This window comes from Protopterus annectens, chromosome 11.part0 (assembly GCF_019279795.1).
Source record: "Protopterus annectens isolate FY-2018-M chromosome 11.part0, PAN1.0, whole genome shotgun sequence".
Lineage (NCBI taxonomy): Eukaryota > Metazoa > Chordata > Ceratodontiformes > Protopteridae > Protopterus > Protopterus annectens.
Window position 1 is genome coordinate 1,241,410,616 of NC_056745.1, and position 11,010 is coordinate 1,241,421,625.

Sequence of the window (11,010 nt, forward strand, 5' to 3'; positions counted from 1 at the left end):
TGCCATGATGTAAATGGATATACTGAAAGCCCTGGCACTGTACTCTGCACCATATTGGCTTCTGAGAGGTGACTTGTGCCTAGCCTATAGGACAGGCTCTGACCCTGCAGTGATGGAAATTATGCACATTTGCAATTCTAATGGCAATCTAATCTTCCAAATCAAGTGAAGCAGATCTCCACACTGACTCTATTCAAGTGCAACCTAGAGCAATGGATGGGATACCAAAATATCACCCTGTGGCTGGCACCCATGTCCCTCATGGACGGGGCAGACAGTGTTGACCATAGACTCACTCTGAGAATTACATCCACCTACTAAGGAAAGTGGTGCACTTGTGATGAATATGGCTAGGCATGTAAAGGCTGTGGGACCACTAGCCTAGTAACCTCCTATGATAATATGAACCTATGTCAGCATTTGTCAGGGGGCATAGTACTACAGCTTTATGGAAGGAGCATGTCATGCAATGGCAGCAGTGGCCATCAATACAGTAGGTCCACATCACAGATTGTAATGGCCTCTTGTAGCCATACTGTACACCCGCACCTCAATATAGCATATGCCAATGAGAGCAACATTGACATGTGTGATCACAGGGTCACAGGACACTATTAACTTGATGGCCAACATCACATGAAATCTTAGCCATCATTATAAAATGAAATTAACAATGCATATATGTATTGGTGTGTCTTTAATACTGTCAAAGTGCAAGTTACACAGGATGACATAGTTATTGTATGCTACAACATGATGTTTCAAGGGGTGTTGGAAAATGCTGTGAATTCACATATCATCCTAAAACAACCTATTTACAGAGCACAGTATTTAACACAAGCATCAGAGCACACTTCTAGCTTTTATAGTGTTGGAGAATACTTTATAGCTGATGACAGCAGAGTCTGGGGAAAGGAAAATGATACTAGCAGTATCACACATGCTGGTGTAAAATGCTGCCCTTAATGTCAAGCAAGTGTACACAACACCAGCCAACTGCAGTGAGAATAGAACCCCTACCTAACTAAATACACAGACGAGAGATCCTCACTGTATTTAACACAAGCTCCACAGTCCAAGTCTAAGATGAAGAGAGTCAGACACTACTTTATCAGTGATGATATCAGCAATGTCTTGTGAGAGGAAGATGGTACTAGCCGTATCCTACATGCTGGTGTAATATGCTCTGTCTAATGTCAAGCAGGTGCGCGCACACACACACACACACACACACACACACACACACACACACACACACACACACACACACACACACACACACACACACCCCAGTTGACTGCAGTGAGAACAGAACCCCTACCTAAGTACATGGACTAAAGTACTCAGTACTTAATGCAAGTGCCACACCACAAGTCTATCTTATACAAAGCTGCAGAACAATTTATAGTGGATGACATCATCAATGGATGCTGGAGAGAAGAAGCTGGGAGGCCTGTCTGAAAGGGATGTGTAGACATGTCCAACTGTCAAAATATTGGCACTCCATGAGATAGAAGTGATGACTGTAGGATACAGTATGCCCTTCTGACTAGACAGGCACATACACTGCTTGACTGCAGTGAGATTAGAACCCCTACCTAAGTACACAGACTAGAAAACTCAGTACTTAATCCAAGCAGCACAGCACAGCACCAGTCTGACTTTGATATGGCTGCAGGGCAATTTATAGTGGATGACTTCATCACTGGATGTTGAAGAAAAGAAGTTGAGAGGTCTTTCTGAAAGGGATGTGTAGGTATGTCCAACTATCAAGATATTAAAGTTCTGCATTATACAAGATGGATGTGTGTGCAAAGTGTAATATTTTCTGTTGTGTTTCCAATGTGTATGTATACTTTATAAAAAAATTCATGGTATATAAAAACATTTGTTATTTATGTAGTCTACTGGATATATTTGTGAGCAAGTACTGAGGTTACAGTGCATGGGGGAAGGTAAAAGATGGCCGCAGTTTAAATGTGTTTTTTTAAGGCTTTCCCCTTGTTATTATTTATACATGTACTTTGATGTCAGGAAGAGTAATCAGACAATATATAAAAATAATACATGCTATTCTGCACAATTCATAGCTCACCACTCACCAATGGGTTTGCATTGTCAATGACAAAGTCTTTGCGCATGCGAGATACACATTTCTACCACTTTTCCTGTTTGCTCACAGTTAAGTAGTGAGCAAACATGAGCCTCATTGCTAAACATTATGTAAGTTCTGAGTACTGAGTGTACAGAACACACGTACTACTTAGCTGACTCTTAGCACAGGGGTAAATGCACTGACACATTTATTTTGGAGGCCAGATGATACAGGGTTTGAATCCAGGTGTATATAGCAATTTTAAATATGTATTGGTAATGCAATGAAATGATTATTTATTTTACATTCACTGTGTGTTACCATAGTGCAACCTGTTTAAGCATCATTGCGCAGAGGCAGCTGCACCAAGGAGGAGCCTTCACTGTCACTTGGCATTGGTGCAAGATTCAAAACTATGATCAAAAACAAAGGTCAAAAAGTGAAAGACTCCATTGCTTTTTTGTACTTATGTGTGATGTGTGTGATTCTATTTTTTTGACCAGATTAAAGGTGTTAAAAAGAGGTAGATAGGAAAGTGGTGAAATGGGGGTCAAGCAGGGGGAGGAACAAATGGAAAGCAATACAGAAATGTACAGGAGGTGGGTAGGAAAGAACCATAGCTATCCATTTCTTCAACAGTGTGAAATGAAAATATGTGCAGAATATTAACTGAATTTGGATTGTTACTTCAACAAAGAGGTTTGACAACAATGCAATCATGTTGTACAGCCAAGTGGACCAAATCAAGTGTGTCAAGAAGACGTGTATAAAGTGTATTTTTTTTTCAAATTCAGTAAGAGAGAAATGTTGGGTAAGAGATGTAGGTACGTTTGGGTCAGGTAATTAGGGCAGGAGAGGAAGCATATGCAAACAAACAGGACAAACAAGGTATGACACAGAGACAGTGAGGGACGCAAAAGGTTGGGGGACACCATGATTGGGGTTAGGGAGGGGACAACACAGGCCCATGCCTGGTAAACATGAGGACAGTGACAGTTTATTCCTCACCCACAGAACTGTCATCATCATCCCTCCTACTCCACTGACTGTTGAAGTGCTTGATGTCTCTTCCTATGGACCATGAGGGAGAGCAGCCTCTCCATCCAACTTAGGCATGCACCAGTGGTGCTGTGCATGACCTTATGCTCCAACCCTGGAGTCTCCTGGTTGGTGATAAAAATCACAACTTCTGCCAATACTCCTGCAAGGTACCACAGCAACAGCTGCCAGGGTAGTGCTACCTGAGGGTGAATTTAGTGCAGGGGAGGCAGAGGCAGTACTGCCAGGTTGGGTCTCAGATGTGCCTAGTATCGGTGCTGGAGAAAGTGGAGCAGGGGCAGGCTGAGCCACTGGGGTTAGCCTACCTCCCTGTACTATAAAGCATTTTGTGATTTGTCAGACATGGATGACATGGAAATGTTTTGATAACACACAGCAAAATACAAAATAGAGATAAGGGGTTGGGTGAGAATAAAAAATAGAACATTAGTACCATCATATGTGATATACAGTGCATTATCACAATAATAGCAATAGTATTTTATCTGAACTTTTACATTTAACTATACTTCTAAACAGCTACTAAATACAATTACAGATGGCAAAAACTAATCCTTGCATTGTCCAGTTATAGAGATTAGGTTAACAGCAGGGTATTTATGCCAGTTGTATAGAAATCAATTTAGTTTTAAAGGATTTTTGAATTATTTTCTATTTGCTACTTGTGGTATTTGAATACACAGCATCTAATTACAGTCTTAGACTTGACTGATATATTTAGTCTGTGCTACAGACTGAAGCAAATAGAAAGGTTTAAGCATGCTTGCTTTGTTACAACTGTATAGAAAAAAAATGTAATTGAAAAGCTACAGTAATACTTCTCTTATGCTGCATACATATCCCTTGCTTCCCTCAGTCTCTCTCCAGATGCTCAGCATGGAACTGCCTATTCACAATGATCTCTTCATTAGCTGTGGAAAACTGAGAAGTGAACAACAAAAGAGCATTATGCATTCCAATCTGGGCTATGTGTAGCTTTCTGTCTACTATAAATTTTCTTCATTAGTATACTTACACAACTGTGGGATGTTCCCAGTACTGAACTCATCCAGCCAATGCTTGAGTGTATCCCTTTTGTACCTTTGTAGATCATTAAAGTGATGACTACACTGTTCTCCTGTGCACAGAATACCAGTCGCACTGAAGACAGCCTTGGCCACAATATTCCAAGCTTCAGACTTGTACTGGACGCCAGTATGTTCCCCCTGTATAAGCCTTCAGCTGTGAAGCTTTACAAGGAGTCCAGTAAGGATTCTGAACTCCTCAAAATCCCACCTCTGCACCTTAAACTGGGCATCTTCCCTTCTACTACCAGACATGTCTAACTAGAGATGACTGCAATAGCTAAGAATGATTTTCCAACAATACACGTTGTCATGTTTACTGGTGGTGTGCAAACCCAAACAACAATGCTAACCATGATTGGGGGGCATTAGTCAGATAGTAACAGTGCCAAACAGGGAGAAAAACATTTTTTGAATTTGGAAGGCTAGTCTGACACTGAGCATTATTCTATGGGTTGTTTGTTGCTGTAAATGTTAGGTGATTTAACTTTACAGACAAGTACTGGGGGCATAAATTTTATGACCTGACACATTTTTTGTGTGGCTGTGCACACTAATGAAATTAATTTTTACTATGTGGGATTCAAACCTATGCATAAGAGACTAAACATTTTTTTCCACAGTGGTGATTTTTCAGCCTTGCCACAGAAGAAGTGCTTCTCAGGTGTATTTAGGAATTACATACAAATACTCATTACAGATTGAGGGGTTAACTATATATGTCTGATCTGACAAGGTCCTGGTTTATACATTCATGTGTGTGTGAGTCTTACTGAAGTCTGCAGACCATCCAAGGCCAGATAGCACAATTATAGTTACAGAAACATAGTAGTTTGTATACCCTTAGCCATACATCCAGTTCTTATGCACTCCACTGCTATATATGCTTATTGTTATTTATTATTTATTATTTATTATTTATAATAATGTTTACATTTTTATGTGACATTAAATATAAATTGGAATGCAACAACAGTAAAAATGTTTGGAATTTCCTGGATTAGACCTCAGGACCATCTGCATTACAACCCTACACTTAGAGTTCCTGCCACAGGAATAATTACAAAACATTTGGATATTTCCCCAGTCACTTTTAGTTTCTGTGTGTTAACCGGCATGCACCTCCACTTAGCTTGCTTGCACAATGCCCAACAAAATTGATAAAATGTATTAATTTTGAAATTGTCTACTTTCTGCTTCCTTTCTGCAGGTGTTCTAGACCTGCTGGTGTTGGAAAAGGTTGCTAACCACCGCAAAATGCCGCTTAGCACATTTGCATGATGTAAAGTAGAAAATGTAACAATGTATCCTTTTTGAAATCAAGAATGCCTGCATCCTGTCCACAAACATTCTGTCTCTTTCATGTGTGGGCCATTAGTTCAAATTTGAGTGATGCTAAGTGTTGCACAAACAAAACAAGCAAAGCTGAGCTTGTTTTAACCTTGTGACCAGTGTTTCTTAGCTTTCATCCTTTAAAGGACAAATGTACAACTTGAACCATGATCTACAGATAGCATAGGCCATGAGGATCAATCTATTTAGTGGATGTGCTACACACACAGGTTATTGAAAAGTGTAGTAGATGTATTGGTTATTACATGACATGTTATTGTACTTCTCTGTTTCCCCTGTGTGTGCGAAGATGCGCATCACACAAACACTGGTATTAAAAGAAAGATGTATGAAATAAACAACATTACAAAATAAATGTAGATACACATGAACGATTTTCCACATGTATGCATTTGAACTCTCACACCAATGAACCTTCAAAACAGAATAAGGCTATCTTATCCCTCTTTGCAACAGAAACAGCTTTGGAGCAGATGATGACAACCCGTGCATGCAAGCAAGTGCAAAATCATTCACAGTATTAAGAATGCATATGTCAGTTCTACACTTCTGACTTGTTTGTACATGCATTAATTGCAAATGTAGTGCAATGAGTGATCACACAAGTATTTGTGACTATTGCTTGCAGAAATGCACATCTGTCTTATCTCTGTATGATGTTCATTCTTCTCTTATCTGAGCAGTTATCTGGCATGCACAGGCTGTAAGACAAATGGTCTATTATTCTCCTTACAGTGTGTGAAAATATTACAAGCCACTAATATACAGTTTTCAAAACAAGCAGGTGAGGTTGGATGTTACTGAGAAGAAACTGTGAAATGTTTGCTGCTTACTTACACTTAAAACAGTGATACAATTACTTCCACACTTTGTAAGTCTAACCTGGCAGACACACCCACTGAAGATAAGGGAGCCTGAATTCCTTTTGTGTATTCCTTCTCCCTACCAGTAATTAGTCACAGTTGCAATCCATTAGCAACAAACACTGAGAGAGTGCCTGCACTGTGTTTGCATCTCATTCATGGAGCCAATAGTTTGGGATACAGCAATTCTAATAAGTTCACACCTCATTTGCATCTTCACCATGCTCACAGCCCTGAATCCACACTAGAAAAGGTAATCTGTAGGAGGGGAATCTGAAGGTGAGGAGACTTGTTTATGTGGTGAAGACAGAAGAAAATTGTTGCATTTTTTTATGAATATATATGGATTAGCAAATGCTACTTTATCTGTATGCACTTCTTAGAAGGTTACTGATTGCATAGGCATTATTGTCAGGGCATTTTAATTTACCAGATACACTGCCTTAATAACTTTCATGAGAGATGCTAATGTTACAACTGCTTATGGTTACACTCTTCTATTGTTATTTCAGTGAAATTTTAAAATGTCTTATACTGTCAATGACATCAGGTTGTCAGCCTTGTAGGATGGCACATAGACACCTCTAGGGGAGTGTGGGGTACAGGTAGATGTGACTGGGAGTTGCACAGGAATGACTGTTCTACTGTAAATGTGCACACATTTTTGTGACACAGTTTTGTTAGATAGCACTGATGACAATTCATTGATGTTGTATTCCTTCATTTTGAACAGAAATGCCCTTTGCCTCTTGTTTTGGGGATGGGGGAGCCATGTTCAATTTTTGTGTTGGCACAATCAAAAATACGTTTTTACAGAGGTCTTCTTTGCTATTGTTACTCATTTGGTTTGGATGAAATATTGGTTTGTGTGTGACTGTGATATGTTAGAAACATATAACCCTTGCTTTTTATTTGAATAACTGAAAAGCTTTTTTGTTTCTCCAGTGTGCTATATTGAAAAAGCAAATAAAATGTATTATATCTTAGCAGATTTTTCTTTATTTGTGTGATATTTATGTGCAGTATCCTTCTTTTGTGTTTTATGTCACCTAGGACTATGACACTCAAGTGGCCCAATCCCCACAAACCCACCTTCACTGACTCTGAGAATGATGTCATTGTCAAGGCCTTTTGGTAACATGGTGACTTTCTGCTTGAGAGACTACATGGGGACATGTATGGAGAATGCAAATTTGCAACTGGATTGTGACTGATGTGAATTCTGCTGGAAGATGCAGCAGGACATATGATCAGGTGCATCATAGAACCATTGACATGTCACTGGCCCAGAGGAGAGCGGCTGCAGTGGCCCATGGACAGCTGGCTACTGGGAGGGGGCCTGCTGCAGAGCCACCACAGACACCAATTGAAAAGTTCATGTCCATTGTCAGGGATCCAGAGAGCTCAGTGGAAAGTGTACAACAGCCCCATGTGATTGACGTTAGTGCTTCTGTTTCTGGGAGACCAAGTATGTCCCAGGAGGAGCTTCCAGGTAGACTTACCTTATGTTAATTGTTTATTATTTCTTGTATATCAAAATATTAAAGGCAATACTTCAGCTGTTTAATAATTTTTTGAGTGGGGGGACAATTTTGGATGGATACAGTTAACAACACATTCTGGTTCATTACACATGGGCTTGGGGTGGAGGTATCATCCAAGTTTTAGTTAAATGTATTGTTAATGGACATATAAAGGCCAAAATCTGTTTCACCCTCTGTTACTGTTATTGTGATGATGGTATCCTTACATTTTTCTTAACTTATTCCAGGCCCATCCTCCTTAGCAAGTGTGGAGTCATCTGTACCAAGTAAGCCAAACATTTTTATTTCAGTACTGATGAGCATTTCACAGAATTATTCACTGATCCGTATGTGTGAGGTAGATGTCAGAACTGTGTGTGTACTGTGTTCCATGTGTGATAGTGGTACCAGTGTTACTTTGTTAGCATATCGTGAACTGCAGTAGTGTAGCTATTAATTTCTTTTCTGTGTTTGTCACTTATTATCACAGGTGAACCTGACAGTGGAAGTGCAGGACTCTTACCACCTGATGTTAGAGTTTCGGTAGACTCTGATGATGATAGTGGCAAAACACAGACACAGTCAGAGGGTGCAGAGGCTGAATCTGACGCTGATGTTGGCATTCAGCCATCCTGTGTATTTTCATTGAGCATAGCCAGTAGACCTATGTAAATCCATTCTGGTGAGCCCTCAGATATTGGACAGGTGGAGGGTGACACACTGGATCAGGGTAGTGTGGTTACTGTGGCTTCAGTGCATGTTGACTCTGGCCATAGCTAAAGTGTAGGCAAGGTGCCACACAGAAGGGCTGTTCAGGTTGCTCAGAGGAGGCCTCCTGTCCACCCTCCATCTGATCCAGGTGTGTATTTTTGTCCCACTTCACATATGTTTAGGACCATCATATTGGTGCAGGCATGCTCCAATAGGGCCTATGAGGATATGCTTAGGGTTGGAGATGTGGCACAGGTTGACATGTGTGACTGCCTCCACCATGTTTCTGAGTCAATGGATCAGATGTATGACACATTGGAATGGGCTGTGTCTATGATGGAACATCTGCTGGGAGGGGGACAACATGCACGTCGGTGTGTAGGTCAGCCACATCATCTGATGTTAGCTGACATGGTCATTCCTGATCACACTCCCATAGTGGCACTCCTTCCACTACTCCATCAGAGATTGAGGTATCCACACCCAGATGTGGCAGGCCATGGGGTTGTAGTCCTGTGTGTATTCATGAGAAGAGATCATCCAGCAGACATCAGTCACCTTCAGGTAGCAACAGTGCATCTGACCATGGTCGTGGACATGCCAGTGCAACTCCTGGCAGAGCTAGTTCTTGGAGTCAAGGACTATGACAATGAACTGTAACCTCTACCATGCACAGCCTCACACCATAACAGGATGTCTGTGCTTGGCTGTGTTCTCACACCAATGTCACCTGGAGTGCCCATACAGCCACACACTCATAACAGTTAAATGGGTCAGTTGTGAGGCTTAAAGCTCATTGTGTCTCAGTGGACATTTTATACTTACTCAAAATGTCTGCCTGTTTCTTTTAATTATTAACATGCACTCACTTCCTTTGGTGTCAGCATAGAAATCCAGCCCCCCTCCCAAACACCCTGTACAAATTATGTTAACTGTGCCATATCTTTGCTTTCTATCTTTTTGATTCAGAGATACACAAGCCTTTTTTGTCTGATGCTCAGGATGAATAGCTGATGTAGTACTTAGTATACCTGTGTTTGTGATGCCATTTTGCTAACTATACTGCTTTCTTACAGGTTTTTGTGAATTATACATGCCTCCCACACTCTTACAGCACCAAAGCTGGTCCAAGCAATAGATAAAAGTGGAACAAAAGGCTGAACAATAGGGAGACTTTTTAAATATTTTGGTCTTACAAATGTAGACAGTTACCACAATAACAGTTTTGGCATCACTATTTTTTAAGATTAGTCTGATGGATATGAAGTCTGAAACTGAAATGTTTGTCATTGATTTCTAACTTGTCTCTTTCAGTATTTGCCAGTACAAAAGTATGAGGGCAAACTGAGGGCATGCTGTGTCAGTTGGTACTTTTGAGAGGTATGGATGTGTGCAAATTTGATGCTTGAGGCCTGTTACTTGATAGAGGACATATGTATTCACATAAGTCACTGCTGTCACATGTTGAAGTCCTTTCGGTTAAACTCAACCATCTTTTACTTATTTACATTACCACTAACAGTATGCAAGGATATATCATTCATTTATATCATTACACATTGTTTTATATTCCAGGTTCAACACTACCTTGTAAATCTGGCATTTGATACAGTTTTAGTTCAGGGATGACTCTGTCTGATGCTAGGAGTACACAGCCATTACACGAGTAGGTAAATGTTGTGACCATTGCTTGTTCTCAATGTTACTGTATGTATGTGCATAGGATGAATGTTTTAGCCCCTTAGTGGTGAGTGAATGTGCTATGTATTGCCTCTTATCCAATACAAGAGCATATTGAGCATGCCTAGATCTGCCAACACCCATAGCAGCTCCTGGTTCTCCATCTAGATCCTCACTTTCATGTGGTTGTGGTGACCATGCCAGTGGTAGTGGGATGTGTAACTCTTCCCCCTTGTTTGTTGATCCTGCTAAAGCTGTTTCCTCAAGATGATGTTCTGAACTATGGCACAGATGGTGAAGATTTCAGTATATGTACTGCAGGGCTCCACCACATGTATCTAGGCACAGGAACCATGACTTCTGCAGTCCAAACACATGTTCTATGATGTTTCTTGTTTGAGCGTGTATCTCATTATGGCATTTTTCAGTTTGTGTGTGTGGATTTCTGATGGGCATCATCAGCCGTGGCTCAAGTGCATAACCTGCATCCCCCAGTAAATGACCCTGTGGCATATCACCCCTGGTGAACATGTCATACAGTTGGGAGTTGTGCCAGATATGTGAGTCATGGTAACTGCCTGGGTTGCCAGCACACACATTCAGGATGATTCCCTTAGTATTACACATGACTTGGCAGTTAATGGAGTGGAAGCCCTTTCTTG